Source organism: Parus major, chromosome 3 (assembly GCF_001522545.3).
Source record: "Parus major isolate Abel chromosome 3, Parus_major1.1, whole genome shotgun sequence".
NCBI classification, from domain to species: domain Eukaryota; kingdom Metazoa; phylum Chordata; class Aves; order Passeriformes; family Paridae; genus Parus; species Parus major.
This window is the reverse complement of record NC_031770.1, coordinates 19,513,920-19,532,090: the sequence shown is the minus strand read 5'-3', so window position 1 is coordinate 19,532,090 and position 18,171 is coordinate 19,513,920. Positions and strand designations below refer to the sequence as shown.

General features: G+C 42.8%; 1 protein-coding gene and 1 long non-coding RNA gene across 3 annotated transcripts in view; one reads left to right on the top strand and one right to left on the bottom strand.

Annotated features, from left to right (window-relative positions):
• Positions 1 to 18,171, bottom strand: part of ESRRG (estrogen related receptor gamma) — a 389,158-nt gene that overhangs the window by 370,621 nt on the left and 366 nt on the right. The window lies entirely within an intron of this gene.
• LOC107201572 lies at positions 7 to 6,935 on the top strand. The gene is made up of 2 exons (XR_001520257.3): positions 7 to 4,677; positions 6,600 to 6,935. It is a non-coding gene; the product is annotated as an uncharacterized LOC107201572 (long non-coding RNA).

Below are 18,171 nucleotides of genomic sequence, written 5' to 3'. Positions count from 1 at the left end.
TTTTTTTAAGGCGCAGTAGCGAAAAGCCGGGACAGGAAATCCGGGGCGCGGCGGGGGCTGCCGCCCCGCGATGGTGGCGGCCGCTCGCCGGCGGGAGCGGGGCGCAGGCATGCGTTCATCTCCGTGTCTTTCATTTTACCTTCAGGGTGACATTCAGTGCCGGGCGAGCCTCGCCGGTCACCGCCACGTCCCACCTGGAAAAAACACAAACAAAACCACCGGGAAAAAAACCAAAACAACAAAACAAAACAACAACAACAAAAAAAGGCGACTGCCGAAAAGGGGGGATGGGGAGGGAGGGGGTGCCGGCCCCCCACGGCTGGGATGCGGGCGGCGGACGGGACACCTCGCCCAGGGGACGCGGGGACACACGCGCCGCCGGCCGCCAGCAGGCCATGTGCCGAGCGGCCGGCGGGGGCGGGGGAGCGGGCACCGCACACACACACACAGAACAAAATCAGAAAAAAAAAAAAAAATAAAAGACAAAAAAGAAAAGCACACGGAATGCCAGAGGAGGCCGGGCGAGGAGCTAGGATGCCGCACCGCTGCTGCCGTGCAGGCCCGGTGCCGCGCCCCCCCCAGTCCCCTGCAAGGCTCTGCAGGGGAAGGCGGGGGAGCCCCCGGCGCTGTGCGCCCCACGGCCCCGCCGGGAGCCGGGGTGCCCGGGGGGGGCTGCGGGCCGGACAGCCCGGGCCGCACCGGGGCACCCGGCTGCGCAATGGCGTCGCCGCCGAGGAGAGCCAAGGGCTGGCGCAGACCCTGGCACGGCTCGGTGAGGGGAGCCTGAGCCATCGCTCCCCACCTCTGCTGCTGGGGCAGCCGAGCAGCTGCTCCCGAAAGCAGAAGGGTTTGCGGTAAAGCAGAGCGAGCCGGGGCCTGCGGCAGCCCCGGGGCCGCTGTGACCGCCGAGCAGGCTGGCAGCGCTGTGCCCGGCCATGGCAGCAACCACACGCATCCGCTGCCCTGGGTTCGTGTGCTTCGCCAAGCCAGATCCTGCAAATCTCCATGAATGTTCCCACTAAATTCCGAGGACATTTTCACGTGTGAGGCTTAACTCGCCTGCAAAAGTATTCCCAGAACTAGGCCTCACTTAAACTGTCTATGACAGCCTGAGTTTAAGTGCCTCTTCATCTAAAAGCCAGTTGTTACCCACACATTGCATCCCAAACTGCTGCAGCACCACACCACCTACTCGTGACCGCAGAGCGTCCCAGCAGAGCCCTGAGACAAGTTTCTCTCTTCTGTGTTGCTTTTCACACCACCTATTATAATAACAACAAGTTACAACATCGCCAATGCACAGGTAACTAGCGCAGCGGAGTTCGTGAAGGGATGCATGTAGCAGGGCTGAAGCTAAATTATTTTTGCAACTGCCTCTGTTCAGCCTTAATATTAGCATTAATACTTTCATTTTCCTTATTTAAATACAATAAAAGAGAAAATTGCCTTTGCTTAATATTGTTACTAATCAGGTTTTGCAATTCCAGTTTTTATAAGGTGATAAAGTCAAGAAGTTAGTGTACATCTTTTCTGTTGCTGGGCTCAGTGCCCTCAGCAGCAGCGTATTTTAAGTGGTGGGATCACCTATTGCAGCTGGGAAAAGAGTTGTGGGAAGAAAGAAATCATTCTTGGACTATTGTACAGTCCAAGCATCATTTTAAGAAGTATGAAATTGAAAGCACTGGGTTGTTTTGTTTTGTTTTTTCTTTTTTAAACCCAAGCTACTCAGGATACTATCTGGCTTGGCTAGAAAGACAAGTTTGTTACATGTTTCTGTTCTGGAATCATTTTGAATGGCTTTTACGCTAGATTCTTAACCTTTCTTAACTCTACTGTCTCAGCAGAGTACAGAGTACATAACTGATACGTATTTTTGGTAGACTTGAAAAGCAGTGTGTACAGCTTGATTGTTGTCTGTATTTCGCCATTCATTTTTAAGTGAGGCTCTTTTGATTGATGTGAGGAATTTGTTTGAAAGGATGAAGGGTATGGCATAGCTGCCCAACATGCTACTTACAATTACACCATACCTCAGCTAAACAGGCATTTTTCATTGTGATTGTTACACCTTTTAAAGCAAATGAGTTAATCAAATTGCTATTTTTGGAATGCACTCAAAGGAACATTAAAATGCATTAATTTCATTAAAATAAATGAGCAGATAGGTAACAAAACAAGTATCAGCCAAATAAGCAAGATCTCAACTATCGAGCTAAATCCAGCCCTAGTGAAATCATCTGAGCTGTACTTGTCTACAGCACATTTAATTTGGCTTCTGCAGTCACACAGCTGACGCTTTATTTGGTTTTCAGAGGTGTGTATATTAAAAATGTGCGAGCTGTGCTGCTTCTCCAGAGTGATTAACCACTGAAGTTAAATTCACCTGGTTCCCATTTAGCTCTGCTGTGCAGTCCTATCACACTTGCAGTTTTTGGTGTGTGTACACACCTGAGATGCAGAGAGGCATTCCCAGCCCCTGTGCTGGTCTAAGGGACGTGAGTTGAGTCTGAAGTGAGGGTGTGATGAGGTGGATTTCTGCAGAGGCTGTTCACAACCAGCTGCATATATATATATATGCTCCAGTTAATAGGCTGTACTGGAGTCTCTGCTACCATCTTTCATTACTGCTGTTACTCATGCCAGTGAGAGTAAAGGAAGGGTTGGTGTGTCTGTAATCACACATTAATTTGCTATGTAGATATATCCTAAGAACCTCTCAACCCAGGAAAATTATGCTGGAATAAGGTTGGATGTGAGTGTAAAGCAGAACTGTGTACAGATAGTTTATTCATTCTGGAATGGCCAAGTTGTTTCCTGGTTTCACTTAATCCACTTTCAAAGTAGATTAATGTAATTCAAGAAACTGAATTCTTACACTGGCATAAGAGTTGTCTACACATGGGTTTACTCAAACATAATTACTGCAGTGTACCTAATAAGTATCTTGAAATAATTTAGTGTGTAGACGAGTCTAGAGTCCCACAGGTGAAAAAATCCAGAATTTAGCCATTTTCTACAACATAAAGGTTAATTTAGCCCAACATTTGACCTACTTCTTTCCTCATGAAACACATTTAATTCATTGTAGGTTTTTCTTCCTTGACAAAAACCCCACAACAGAAATGTATTTATGATCAGTTTCAAGATAGCAATGCCATGTGCACTCCACTAAAAATAAACAATTTAACCAGTGTATACTCCAAATAATATTTTCAACTGCTCTAAAGAGATGAAAAGGTTCTTTACTGGAAGAAATACCAACTTCTCAGTCATAAATATTTTGAGTGGGTTATTCCAAACAAAAGGAAAACAAACCCCAAGCTCCGCTCTGCCCTCTGAGACACCCACAATCCATTTGACAGCATTCCATTCATAGCAATAGCACCCAGTCTGACTCAGCAATATTAGTTCCTGAATGAGGAACCTCTCAGACTCACACAGAAGGGTTTGCAGAACAACAGGGCCTTCAGGAGGCTCCTTAAGAATAGAGAGCTAATTTATGGTTTGCTTACAGAGGTCTGAATCAGAGAAAACCTACCTGAAACCCAGGCAGCCTCTCTGCCACTGCTCTGAATCAGGTGTATTGCATCACTGGCATACAGGAAAGTGACTGAACCAATAATGAGGACATACAAGGTATTTTTGTGACCTTGTGCCAAGTGCAAAGTTTGTCAAACGGCATTAAGTGTCATTCCATGTCACAGACATCCATGGAAGAGAGGTGATTCTCTGATGTGAATGAAGCCTCCTAAACTTTAAATTTAACTTTTAATTTAAATATAATGTTTGTTAGTTTGCTTTTGTTGAAGGAAGGGGAGGGGGGGTGGAGCCAAACAAAAACTAGATGAGGTAGGAATTATGTAAGCTTGGGTAGTAAACCAGACAATTTTTTGAAAGAAGCATAAATACAAAAGCCAAATGATACAAATTGCTGACCCTTTAAACATTGACATGGAAAAAGCCATTAAAAGCTATGAAGATGAAAAAAGTCCAACTTCTACTTTGTGTCAAAGACTGCAATGTGTCACACATTACAGAGAGTAACCCGGGGTCTTCCCTTACGCAGATTAAGTAGTCCCAGCTACTCTGTGTAACAGGCAGTGATGCCCACAGGATTCTCATTTTGTGATTACAAGCATGGCTTTTCCCTCCCGTGCTTGTCTTGGTTAAGGATATAGGGAATGGATTTCACCTAAAACTCCCTCATGCTAAACCTGCTTATTTAAGTAAGAATAATTCTGGTAACAAGATAAGCATTGGCTGAAGAAGGTAAATGTGGAGAAACGTAAACAAGAAATCAAGTATTTAAATTCTGTGGTGCTGTATGACTTTGACCATGAGTCTTGATATTAGGGCTCAAATACTAAGCCTGGTATTAAACTCAGATTGAAGGCAATGAGAGTTTTATATGAGCATGCCTGATGTGAAATCCTACTTGAATAAAAAAAATGGATAGGATTACTGTACACTCTGCTTCCGCTGAGAGGTCTCTGAGCGTTGGATCCACCTGCAGTGCTGGGGTATCCTGGCTCTCCCCCACTCCTGTCATTACAGGGGCATTACTCATCCAGAGAGGAAGGTGTCTTTAAATCCCCAAGACGATTGGCACAGCAAACGCAAGAGGAAATCTCAGCGCACGGCCAATGCCAGGCAATGAAGGATCCTCTGTGGGAGTTGGTTAGTAGTGCCAATGTTTGATATTTGTCGTAACAACCACCGACTGTTTTGTTTTTTGTTCTAACAATGTGAATTATGCATTAAACATTAATACAAGTGAGTGTACTTTCTTTTGATCTTCAAGCATAATCATTTCTAATGAGAGCTTATACATGAGCATTGAAACAAATCCCTGAGTCATGTGAATTTACATTGGTTTTACTCTGTGGGAAAGATCCCACATGAGTTACTCATGTCTGTAAAACATAACATACTTAGAAGAAAAAAAAATGAGCTTGCATTTGTCTGTTGGAACATAAATATCTGCGTAGACATTTGGCTTGTGCCCTAGCAGTAATGAAACATTAAAAAGCTAATTTATCAGAGATCAGGATTCAGGGTGGGGCCCTCAACTAATGTGAGATCCAAGTCTGCTCGTAATAAGCTCACCTCTTAGTTTCTACCATCTGGCTTCTTACAAGAGTTGAGTCTAGAATCAGAGGAATTTGAACTAGCTCTAACTAAAGGGATCAGAATTTGGCTTGCTTGATAGAGATAAAAGTTGCCAAACTGCCATCACCAAGTTATGATATGCCAATCCATGGCAAGCAAACTCTGCAGTGCTAAGTGGCACCTCTCCAAATGCCCTTGACAGCCAGTGCAGGCCGGACACACTGTAGAACCTGCTTGGCCATGTTTAATATCTGCGCTTCTTAAAACAACAGTCACAAATGGTGCATTCCATAAAAACATAAACACTGTGGATTGTGCAACTGCCAAGACAGTTATTTAAAATGCAAACAGAATTTAAGCCCTTTCCCCTTTGACACGCTGCACAAATATTAAACCAACAAGTGATTAACAGTCTGCACTTCATCAGCCGTGCTGTGTGTGCAAGGGACAGGCAGCACACTGGGGGAAGTACAGGTGCAAAGCAGTACGTGCTGGGTTCTCATTCCTGGGGGTGCAGGTACTCACTACAAGATTTCCAGAATGCCTCTTGCCTTTCCAAACAGACCTCAATGCCAAAGGTTGCAGGAGGTGGCTGTCAAGAAGGTATTATATTTAATGGCAGATAGGCTCTATCTATGATTAAGGTCATATCTCAGGAATTCTCAGAAGCCCATTAATGTATTTTATTCTTAATGTGTAAGTGCTGAAGGAGTCCTGGAAGCCAGAAATCCAGGATTACCCCACATAATTCAATGTTTTCACCGGAGGCTATACTCATGCTCTCTGCTGCTTCCCTTCTCTTGCCTGAATTATCATAAATACTGATGGTAGAGCTTCAAAAGTAGAGTGGAAGCAGCCTATGCATAGAATAGTTTATAGACTGGAGGAAGAGCAAACACAAAACCCTTCATCCCTGAACTTGAATTCTCAAAGTGCTTTGTTTTATATAATTACAGAGGAACTGATACTATTGCAGTAGAGAAGAAAGCACCCAAGACACTCCACTATGTAATCCCAACACTTTTTATTAATTACCTTTCCTGAGGTTGCACGACTTCACCTGGCATGTTAAGTTAAAAGATGGATAGGTCAATATTGGGTCTTAAATAATTTTGCATAGAAGGACCTCAACTCCATCTAGACTCTGATGAAGCACATTGACATTATCCAGCTATAAAAGTTCAGTGAGTCTTCTGACTTTTCAGAATGTGTCAGTCCATCCCCAGGCTCACACAAAAAGTTGTGCTTGCAAAGATGGGATAGATACAGGTAGAAAATGGTGTACAGAGGCATGTAGGGAGGCCTCTCTAAGCATCAGCCAGGGTGACAAAGCATGCTGGCCCATGGGTTCCCAGGCTGTATTCACAGCCCTGGAATGCCTGCTGGAAACACTCCCCTGTAATTTAGCTCATTTGGTGTGCATTAAAGATGCTCATTTCTAGACCCCTAAGTGAAATGTGATACTGAACTCATTCTTCCTCTTACACCAGCAGGCCTCAGCAGATGGCCAGGAGGCCGATGGGAAGGAGAGAACACCAGTTTTAATCCAGTTGTTTGTGATGGAAAACTATGAGAGGAGTGAAAAGACCTTATTCCGCAGACCAAGGCATTTACTTTATTTAACTGCCTAACCTCAGTCAGAACACTAAATTCCATTACTCTAGATGAATGTTATGGTATGCTGAAGTCTTATTTGATAATTACCTGGTCAGAGCCACAGACTAGAAACGAGATACGCAGCCAGTGAAAGCCCAGTGGAGTCATACCAGTTTATACTAGCTGAGAATCCAGTCTTCAATTTTGAATAAAAAATTTGAGAAGTTGCATTTTTCCATGGCATTTTGGTCATATTATACAGGGGGAAAAAAAAGGAAAAAAGAAGCAAGAAAATAAAAAATGTAGCTATGTATAAAACCAAGACAGAAGCAGAAGCAATGTGAAATCTTTAGCAATGAAATTCTACATCCAAATTATTGGGTATTAGGTGTTGGTGCCATGTGGATTACTGCTTAAGTTTAGGGCAGCAAGGTAAGCTCATTTTCTTGCCTCTCTCTTTTCAGTCACCATTAGGGCTGCAACCTTCCCATCCTCCAGGGAGAGGGAGAGAAGTTACACAATGGGTGTTTTTCCATGGGCGGATGTCTAAATGTGAAGGGAAACAATTGAATTTTAATGACAATTTTGAGACTCTTGAAGTTAATTTCTGGGCAGTGCAGAAATTGGTGGGGTTTGCAGCTGCCAAGAGTGGCATGTTCTCCTCTCCTGGTATTAGCAGGACTACAGGTCTCAGCTTTTGGCAGAAATAACTCCCAAAATAGTAGGTCCTTCTCTCTTGCCTTCTCTCACAAGGGAGAGCAAGAGACATGCTGCTGCCAGACTCAACCAAGTGTCAGTGCAGAGCAGTGGCTACAAAAACCAGGGTAACTGCATCAGATTTACACTACCAGAGATGTGTTCTCATTAAATATTTACAGTATAGTAGCATTATCTGGGGTGGAATGGTAAATTTGTTAGGTTCTTCACAAAACATTTAACCAGAAAAAGTTCCTGCATCCAAAAGCTCTACAAAAGTCATTGCAGAAGGAGAATGCCAAACAATAGGATATCCTGGGGATGGCCAGTGATTGCAGCAAAGGCAGCCAGCTATGAAGGCTTTTCCTACACTCAGGGTAATGTTAATTCTGCCAAGGAGGCAAGTTATTTCCTTTTCAGCTGTGCTATTTCCACTCCATTACTGAATCATGGTTTGTTAATAGCTTACAAACATCAAGTTTAAAAAGCTTTAGGAACTTTGTCATAACTAAAACAATATGTACCAATCTATCAACTTCTATAAAAATACATGATCCAATAGGTTTTGGGGTTGTGGTTGTCAGGGTAGGGTTTTTTAATGCCTTTAATAAAGAAGGGATAATTTTGGTCTTGTTTTTGTCTTCTTAGAAGATTCAGAAAGGAATAAAAAGGATAATCCCAAAATCTGTATATATCTACTTGTAAATAGCAAAGCAGAAAATAAAAGATGCTTCAAAATAGTGCCAATCATTTAGTCTGCTCTGTAGTTGGATGATAGAATGTCAAGCATTTCCACCAAAGGCACGAGAACCACTACAGAGGACTGTCTTTTCAATTTTGGGCTATGCAATTACAGCCCCAAACAGGTCATGGAAGGGATCAGCCTTCCCCATGTTACCCCTCTGGTCAGATGGCAGCTCGAGCCAAAAGGAAAAAAGAAAAGAGGACAGCCGTAGCCACCTGGCACTGCCTTTTTGCACAGAAAAAAGCAGGCAGGGAAGGAGGGACCTGGTATCCAGCCAGGTGTGGCAGGACTTACAAGCCAGGCTGCCAAGCTGGAGCTCATCTTCTGAATGGGATTCTGCTGGGGAGGGCACAGAGAAGGTAACATTGGGGAACTGCTTCCCTTGCAAAGATCTCTGTGTCCCCGTTTAGCCTCTCCCATGAGATGGCCAAACATGCCTCTTACTTGGCAGAAAGATTTTCAGCCTGGTGCTGAGTATGTTACCGTGTCCCCCAGCCCACTACAAGGTGTTCATAAAACATTGTCGCTTAAGTGCTCCTGAAGTTCTCTCACATTGCAGCCAGTTCTTATTTCAGTTACAGAAGAATTAAAAGAAACATTACGGAGACTCACATTACTGACTGATACCAAACCATTTTTTCCCAATACAGTTTTTATATAGAGTACCCAGAGTTTAGCTGTGTCCATTATTTCCTTCTTAGGAAAGGAAATTATTTCTCCAAGAGTGATTTTACTTACAGCAGATTTTTGCACTGTACTACTGGATACTATGGTACAGTTACTTGCTCTAGAACAATTTCACTAGTTTAGAAACTCCACCATAATGTTTTGCCACTAGATTTCTGCTGAGAAGTAAAGACACTATCTTACAAACACCCCTTCCAAGTTCTTACGGAGCCTTCCTGAGTTATGCTTGTCAGGCTTGCACACAGCTAAGTCTCTGTGCCCCTGCTCTGAGCTCTTGGGACATGGGTGCTCAGTTAAGACTAGAGAAAAAGGAAAAGCATGGCCATGATCAGCACACAATCATTTCAATGGCTGTTAATGTAAAAACATCTCTCACCTTATTTACTATAGCCAGATAAATGGTAGGAGACATACTTTTGTATGAACCAATTTATTTTTTTCTTTTTAACTCTTTTGTATGAGTAATGATTTTTGAGAGGTTGGTGTATTCATGTTCAGTTTTTACAAAGCTGATGCTTCACATTTCTACCTGTGCAGATGGGATATTGCATTTCTAAGTTACCAAGACCACTTAAACATCCAGAAACAGTTTCCTCTATTTCAGCTGCCGCTTCTCAGGACAATTCTTTAGGTACAAGTCCAGTAGAAATGGCCCTTCACTATTTTCCACTACAGCTCAGGTTTTCTGCCTCAGCTTTTATGCAGCTGTGAGCATGTACAAAATAGGATGCTAGTTTTCATCCCCTCAGTCCGAGAAATGCTATGCAAGAGTAATTCCATCTGATTTCACATAATTCTGCTCTTGCACATAGAAATACAGGAGTTGACAGTCAAGAAGTTCTTTGGGTGCTGGAAAGATTAACAGGTCTTCCAATTCTCATACAGGTGACCACAAGGTACAAGCATTATAGACATTTGATGAATGAAGGGTTGCCACCAAATGAGGCTCTAGAGGAAATCATTGAAACAAGGCTTAAGGAGTTTGTGAAGGCACTGTGAAATGAAAGCACTTTATGAGGCTACAGTGTGTGTGTAGAAGGTATATGCAACCTGCTCTGTATTCCTAAAATGATCACCAACACATGATCAGGAACTTGGGCTTCTGAGAGTCATTTCTCTCTCTGTGTCTCAGTTCCCTTATATGAAAGTCAGGATTAGGTCTTTGGTGCCCCTTGGATGAACAGAACAAATTCACCTGTTAAATGTCCAGTGTTACAATCAATCACAGGTTTATCACGTCTTTTCTACCCAAACATTTAAAACTATTAATATCGATATAAGCCACTCAAAAATTAGTAGATTGCAGAAGTCCCAGATTGTGGAACATGAATCTCAGTGATTTCAATGGATGTGATGCCAGCCTCAGAGATAAGATTAACTTTGATGTGAAAGATCCTACCACTCCAATGACAAATGATCTGTTCTGCATTTTCTGTTAGTTCAGGAAAGATCTATGCCAGTCCCATCACAGTCCCTCAGCTATTGTCCCCTCCAACTTTAAATATTTTCCTATGAATGCTGCCTGCTACCTAATAAACAATCAAAAAAATTTCGGATGCCAGCATTCTATGCTTGAATTTATTGTATGTTTTCCCCTTAAATAGTTTTTATTTTGAAATATTGATGAAAATTTATGTGCTGGGTAATCAGGAAAGGAACTCAGATATAATCCAGTCATTATAGTCACTCTCACTTACATGAGTCTAATACAGGTGATCCTTTCTTACATAAATGCAGTTATGCTTAAGGAAGGTTAGATGCTACATTTTCAGTAATTTCTTTCTTCTACCAAGACAGATAACATTGGATGCATAAAGTTCCTCTTTTATGTGGCACTTCCTTTAAAGCAAGTTTGTCCCCTTGAGTAAATTTTTCCTTGGCTGTAATGTGATATATATATATACACACATCTGTATCTGTCAAAGATATCTATATTTATCTATCACACACCACTGGAAGATGTTATTACAGATTGGAAAAAGAAAAACAAAAAGGACATATTCCTCTACTCAATGTTTAAGAGAATTTGGTATCACCGAATTTAGAAGCGTAAATTCCTTTTTTTTTTTGCAGCTGAACACACCACCCACCCCAGCAGCACCTGATGTCAGTAGCAGTTCATGTATGTGTGTAGCTGCAAAATCTTTTGATATCCAGGTGTCACTGGAAACCATCAGTGGATTACAGTACTTTTTTTTTTTTACATATGTAAAAGATGCAATCAGCCTAAATGTATTCAACATTTTCTATAAGGACATGTTGAGAAGAATTCCAAGTGTCTTTTGAACATGGAGGAGTCACTACCCTGTATCCTACTAAAATGCATACTACTTCCAACATTTTTTAAGTAGACAAAATGAATATGGAGGGAGGAGGGAAGAAAATTGTTCAGAGAAAATTCAAGTTAGAGGAAAAAATATTCTTATTTATAGTTCAGAGATCTGTGCTGTTTTAATTCCTCCTTTAAATTACAAATTGCAAGCCTGTTTCAGATATCTTGCTCTTCTTGCGAATACAAAAATATGAAAGAATAAGGTAAAAAAGGATATTAAATAGTGATTTAATTTGTTCAGAAAGCATTGAGTGATAAGCATCTGCACGGAATTACATAGCTCAGTTCTACTTGAAAATTTTTCTAACTGGAAGAAAATGTTCAAGTTCCTCACCCATTTTAACAGCTGTCATAAATGGATGTTAAACTTAGCAGCAGCAGTTCATTGGCAGCTTCCCAAGACTGGCATCAATGTAAGAATTTGTATTTGATATGAATGAAAAAACCCCCCAAAACATTGTTAATGCTGTATTTGAATGAAGGTTTGAAATAGTTAAATGCAAAACACCACAGATGCCACTCATGGACATGATAACTATTTCAGGGGAAAGGGAGGAGGGAAAACTTCCTACTGCATGATGAAAAATATAGAAGTAGAAATATTTGAAGAAATTAAGGCCTGGAACTACAGCTTTCAGCAAAGAAGATGATGTCAGTTTTGTGTATTTTTGCACAAGAAAACCAAAATGCTGGCTGGGATTTCTGAGCATTTCCACAACCCAGGCAGGAAGCTGTTCAAAATCAAGAGTTCTAGTGTTAACTGCAATGAAAACAGACCAGAGCCTTTATCTTAATCATTTACTTAGAATTAATTGATACTGATTTATCATCTTTTCTCCCTCCACGTTTAGAGTCAGAGCCACTTACACATTACTGATGTGTTTTCAAAATCCCACACATGGGCAACAACATGCAGTTCTTGCAAATATTTTGAGGGAAGGGATTGCCTGTATGTTGCTAGTGCTGTACTTCAGGGTCATGAGTCATTAAGAAAATATGGAGAAATATTTATTTTTGTCCTTTGAATAAGAAGTCTTCTGTGACAGAATATAAACGTGGGGAAGTAGTTTCTAAGTTTATTGTTACTACTCTATTTATTAAGAATGACAAATTTTAAAACAGTTGAAATACTTAGATGGAAACATGTCATTATCTCTAGTATTTTCTGCAAATGTTCAGTCAACATCCTAATTGTATTCCTATCCAATATAATGAGATGAGCTTTAGGTCTCTCCATACATGACATAGCAGTAAGAAAAAAGAAAATATCTAAATGCTATTTATTTGGCAACTGAATCTTAGCTGAAGTGAACTACTGTTTACTATGGTTAGTGATAACTTTACACATATAGTAAGCGCATAAGGCACTTGTAACATTTGAAAGCCTGAGATTTGTATTATCCTGTAGGCTCTTTTAATTTAATTTAGGTATATACTGACAGAATTAAACACAGGCATTTACAGGAAAAATAAAAATTGTTAGGGCTGAGATAAGCAAATAAAAGAAAATAAATACAACAGTAAAGTTGCTAATGTTCTATTCTCAACAAAATTCTTATAGTTATGTGCTCTCCTTTCCCTTCTAGCAATATGTAATTCTCTGCAGGGATGTCAAGGGGACCATTCTCTCCATTTTCCTAAAGTTAGCAAGCCAACATCTGCTAAATGCAATACAACATGCTGTTTACCTTTGTTGTAAACTTGAAGCTTTTCCATTTAAAAACTGTAAAAATGAACCAGTATTCATTCACACCTACACCTAGAAATATCCATTACAAAGCAGACAATTCTCATTTTTAATCTCCTCCTTATTCTGATTTTTATGCCGTATTCCTCTGCACTGATGCTGTTTGGAATCACTCTGGATATATTAACAAATGCAAGGAAAGTAAAACAAAAGACAATGGGGATTTTCCCCTCATTTTCTGCGAGTATTTATTGACAGAGAAAGATGATAAAAATCCAGAGTAAAAGGTCTTGCCTGACATCTCCTTTAAACTCGGTAGTTTAACAAACTGCTACAAAACAGAAGTTTCGTCTCCTGCTCCAAAAACCAAGATGACAAAATCCCAAACTATATGTTTAGATTTGCCTTCTAAAATCCTGTGGAGTATTTAATAACTTGTATTTGATGGCAGAATTTCCAGTGTAAATAGTAGGGGGTTGTCTGTTTTGTTTTGATTTTTCAAAATGTATATACATTTCTCATCTGCTGAAAGGAAATCTGCCTACATCAGCAAAAAGTACAGATAAAAAGAAAATACTAATTAACATGAAAAAATGCAACCACGCTTTCTTTAGTAAATGCTTTTGAATCAGAAAATATTTTTTCTCATGCTGCAGCAGAAACCCTGAATTTGAACGAGCACCCACTAACATCGCTTGTCCCTCTAATTGTCATCATTACTAAGACAGAAGCAGCCTTTGTTGATCACACAGAGCATTCTCTAAAATCCATTTTTCCAATCAGGTTTTTATTCTCCTTCTCACCCGTCTGCTTTTATTTAGTTTTGAGCACAGTTACAGCTGTACTTGGGTTAACTTGTGGCAGTAAGGCATTTGCAGAAGCTGTTGCTCTCAGTAACATTGGCTGTTGCTGATTACAGCATTGCTTAAGGCAGATTCCTTGTTCTAAATGGCATTGAACATTTTTACCTGGGTATTGCAACACCACATTATGAGCACTGGGATATAAACAGAACAGTAAGCAGTGTTGCTGGCCTCTGGATTTAAACCATAAGCCAGTAGACTTGTGTGTGGAGACGCAGCTAGAAAATCGAGCTGTCACCAAAATATCTGATACAATGTCTGTATCTTTCTCTAATTTGCTACTGACCAATTATTACATTCAACTCTGAATCACGGTCCTAAATAATAAAGGTCAGAGTTTTCATGGACATCTTCTATGTTTGAGTTGCTACCTTGAAATAGCTAAAGCTGTGTTTTACAGTGGCAAGGTTCCCAGATTTCTCACTGGGATTGTATGCCTTCAACATCAGAAAAAACAAAGCCAGAACAGGCCCCACATCACCTCAAATCAAACCCCATTTCATTGGAAAAATGGATTTAACCTCTGCCAGAATTATGGGCTGAATCCCTATAAGTGTATTCACATTAAACAAATCCCACTCTAGAACATATGTTTAGTCAATCCCAACCTGGCCTCACCTCATTTCTCAACTTTGTTGAATACCAGAAAAAAAAAAAATACTATACAAATTCTGGACATTTAGCACATCATAATAAACATTTGTGGCATTTTTATGTAATACAAAACTACTGCAAATACAATATTTTCTAAAATAATTTTATGGGATCTCTACCTATGTAAAAACAGCAAATATTTGTGGACATTCTCATGATTACAAGAATTAGATTGATTCAGCTTTTAAGTGCTACTATCATCCATGATATCCTCAGTTATAAAGATGGGAGCACAGCAGCACTGTTAGGGAAGCGAGCTGGAGTTCAGGACTCTGATCTGGCTCTGTCTGTAACCTGCTGTGACCTACTCCAATGCAAGATATCAAAACTTCCTTTCTCACACCAGCTTTCCTAATACCTAACTCTCCCAAATAAAGCGTTTTCCTACTTTCACGTATCAGGAGGAGAGGTAAGAATTCTGTGATAACAGATACTTTTGAAGTTACTGGGATATTTTAGCGCAAGGCAAAATAAGCTTGTAGTTCTCTAACATTTAATAATGATTAATAAAGAGGGGATAAGACTACTGCACATGGTAGCAAATAAAGATGTTTCCTTTTCCAAGGAAGTTTATTGTCACTACAGAGCCACACTGCAATCTCCCATTAACCACATTAAACCTGTCTTTTAAGCTGTGATGCTGGTCTATGAAGACAGTCCATCAACTTTGAAATTAAGTCCCAACTTGTTTAACTCCTGACAACACTTTACCATAGTCCTATCAAACAAACACAAAAAACAGCAAAAATACAGTGATGGAGACAAAGCCATTCTGAGATTGTGCATCCCAAACCAATATGTGTGCCCTAAAATCTAGCATTCAGAAAACCTTCATTTGTGTCACCTACTGCCTCATCTCATGACGACGTGCTTGCCAATTATTTTCTTCCCTTTCCCACCAGAAAGGGCAGAAAGGACGCCTGTTTAAATGGCGAAAGGAGTGCCCGGTCCCGCGGTGCTGTGGCTGCAGGAGCCTTTTCTGCCTCAGCATCACTGCGAGCACGGCCCGGCTCCAGCAGCCCTCCCGACCCCTCGCGCAAGCAGACAACGCTGCGGGATCTGGGGAATAGCTCTTAGCCCTGGGAAGGGACCCTCACCCTCTTTCCTTGCTCAGACATACACTTATTGTAATTTCTCAGCTTTCGGCAACTTTGCTGCGCACCAGCAACCCCTCTGGAAACTTCGAGGAGAGGAACAAAGGGGCAAAGAACAAAGAGACGGGGAAGGGTAGGAAAGGGAGGGAAGGGAAGGGGGAGCTTCTCCTTTTCGGGTCAGGCCGGAGACCCTCCCTCCCGCTCCGGCGCCCCCAGGGTCAGCCGTGCCCGCCCGCCACGGAGCCCCGGCGGCGGCTGAGCGGGGACGCCCCGGGGTGGCCGTGGGAGCCCCGCCCGGGCTCTGAGCCCCCACACAGACCCTGCCAAGCTTGCTCGGGGCCGCTCCTGCCGTGCCCTGAGCCATGAGGCAGGCTGAGGCTGCCCCACTACCCCCGCACACGGCAGCGCCTTCCTGGCCGCACAGCCCTGTCCCAGCGAGGGCCCGCACCGAGCATCCTCGGCAGCATCTCCCGCTGGGGCCGGAGGCGATCCGCTCCCCAGGAGAGCAACACGTGTCGTCCCCACAGCCGCGGTGCTAGAGCCGGGGCCGCTCCACGGGACGGCTTGAGGGGCTTTTGGAGACAGCTTGAAAACAGCGAGCAAGAATCCGAGGCGAAGCAGCCGTCCCGTTTCGCTGCGGGTGTCGCGCTCCCCTCGCAGCAACGTTAAACTTTTACCAAAGTATCGCTATGCACCCCATTTTGATGGTCCGCTTCCCTCACAGCCCACCTTACCGAAAGCGACCCTCTGGCAAGCGTCCTGCTTCCTCTGTTATCAATTAAACACCCTCGAAGAGCTGCAGGTGCCCTCGTTACCTGTTGCTATGAGGCCCCTGCCCTCTTATCGAGGGATGAAGGTAATTAAATCTGTTTTCATGGTGTGGTCATACTGTGCTGGCCGTGGGAGGTGTAAACCCCGTGCGGCTGCGGGCAGAGAGCAAGGGAAGAGGGGGAAGGTTTGCGCAGGACAGCCGTGCCCGGCGTCGCTGCCCAAGCTCAGAGCGAAGCCAGCGGGGCAGGGAGAGCCAAACCCCGGGCAGGGCAGCAATCCTGTCATTAGGGACCACACGCACTAAGTGCTATCCTGCAACTACCTCTTAGAGAACGGCAGGGAATTATCATTATTCTTTTCGGGCAAGCATTTCCAATTTGGAGTTAATTGACGCGGTTCTTCATTTGAGTAATGACCAAAAGAAAGCCAAGCTTTACCTGAGAAACTTTAGAGGTTTTTCTTTCCTCCCCCTCCCCCTTTCTTTCTTTTTGATTTAAGAGAGAAGCGAGCTAACAGAACCTCGCTTTCCTGAAGGTGAAACTGGTCTAGTCCTCCATCGGGAGCGGGAACAAGCCGCGAGCCCGGTGCTGAGGTGGGATGCGGATGGCCGCGGGACGCGGTCCAGGAGCAGTGCCGAGCTGGACTCCCCCTGAACCAGTCCCGCCACTCCCAAATCCCGAGGGAGAAGAGCCCACTCATAAGCCTTTGCCGTGAGCATCCCTCATGAGAGAAATCAGAGAATGGTGAGGAACGGCACAAACAGTTTAGAAACCTGAGGCTGGCGATTGAGGAGCGTGAGGCAGAGCTGGAACATGCGGTTGCGTGAAACGCTGCCCTGGGAACGGGAGGAAAACTTGAGTGCAGCCTGTGCCCTGAGTTAACTAAAGCCAATTACTTGTCTCCATATAAAAGGTTTTGCGTATGGTTACAGCTGAGGAAATACGAGAAGCTGATGAGTCTGTTTTGGTTATGATTTAATCAAATAAATTAAAGGAGAAGGGAAAGGATACGCCCAATCTGTGACTTAAAAAAAAAAAAAAAAAAAAAAAAAAAGCATGAGTTTTTTGGGACGCTCTCTGTCCAAAGCCTTTCCTGTTGTACAGAGCAAAGCAAGGCTCTTGGAGTCTACTCATCTCATTACTGCTGGGTGTTTGGGGTTTCTCTTTTCCTCCCAATGGAATAACCTTTCATAAACAATTGCAATTTCGGGGGGAAAAAGTGAGTAGGTGCCAAACCAAGCTGGGGGTGGGGCAGAATTTTGCGTTTCAAGCAATTTAGCAGACAGCAATTCTGCTTACAGCAGAGAGGTAGGTGGATACTTGAAAACATCTTCCACCGGGGCGTCCTACTTTGGCAATTCTAATTAAAACGAGGTTTAAAAGATGCAAAGAAAGAGCAAGCCTCTTGCTTTATTTCCAATGGGCGTGGGGGATACCGTCAGGCACAAAGAGTGCTTCCAGCTTGTTCTAACGTGCACCTTTGTTTAAAAGAAAAAAAAATAATCAAGCTCGTCCTCTGATTTCAGCTAATGTATTTTTAACTGGATTTCTTTCCTCTTCTTTGTGTGATCTGATACCTACCGTGTAGCCCTGGCCCACTTTCAGCCCTGCGGGTGCCCTGCATTGTGTCCGTGTCTGAAAGAAAAGGGAAAAGTCTTCCATCTCACACTCTTTTGCCCTGTACCTGTGCTTGGGAATTGAATCGTGTCCAAGCTACTGGTCAGCAAAACCCGCATCCTATTCCCCTTCTCGCTGCCGAACCCGAGAGGAGACGCGACTTTGTAGGTGCAGCCTGGCTGGCGTGGCTGTGACCGTCCAGCACTTCGGATCAATAAAGCAGCCAGTTTTCTGACGTTTCTTTTCCACGGCTGCTTATTGAAAAGGAGCCTTTACCGCCACCTATAAATAGCGCTGCATCCAAGTCAATCTTTCTTTCTT